A 274-nucleotide genomic window follows, 5' to 3' on the forward strand; every position below is an offset into this window, starting at 1 on the left:
AGGTCCTTAGAGTGGTGAAATATAGAGGGAGACAGAAAGTAGAATGGAGGGTTTCATGGGCTGGGAACTGGGGGAATGGGAGTTATTTAATGGTACAGAGTTTTCAGTTCTACAAGATAAAAGAGTTCTGGAGATGGATAGTAGTATTTGCACAACAATATGAATGTACTTAATGTCACTGAACTGTATACCTGAAAATGGTTACGATGATAAATTTCCTATAATATGAATTTTTCATTAAAAATTTTAAAAATATAAGATGACAAAAATTAGC

Source organism: Spermophilus citellus, assembly GCF_964194105.1.
Source record: "Spermophilus citellus genome assembly, chromosome: 12".
NCBI classification, from domain to species: Eukaryota; Metazoa; Chordata; class Mammalia; order Rodentia; family Sciuridae; genus Spermophilus; species Spermophilus citellus.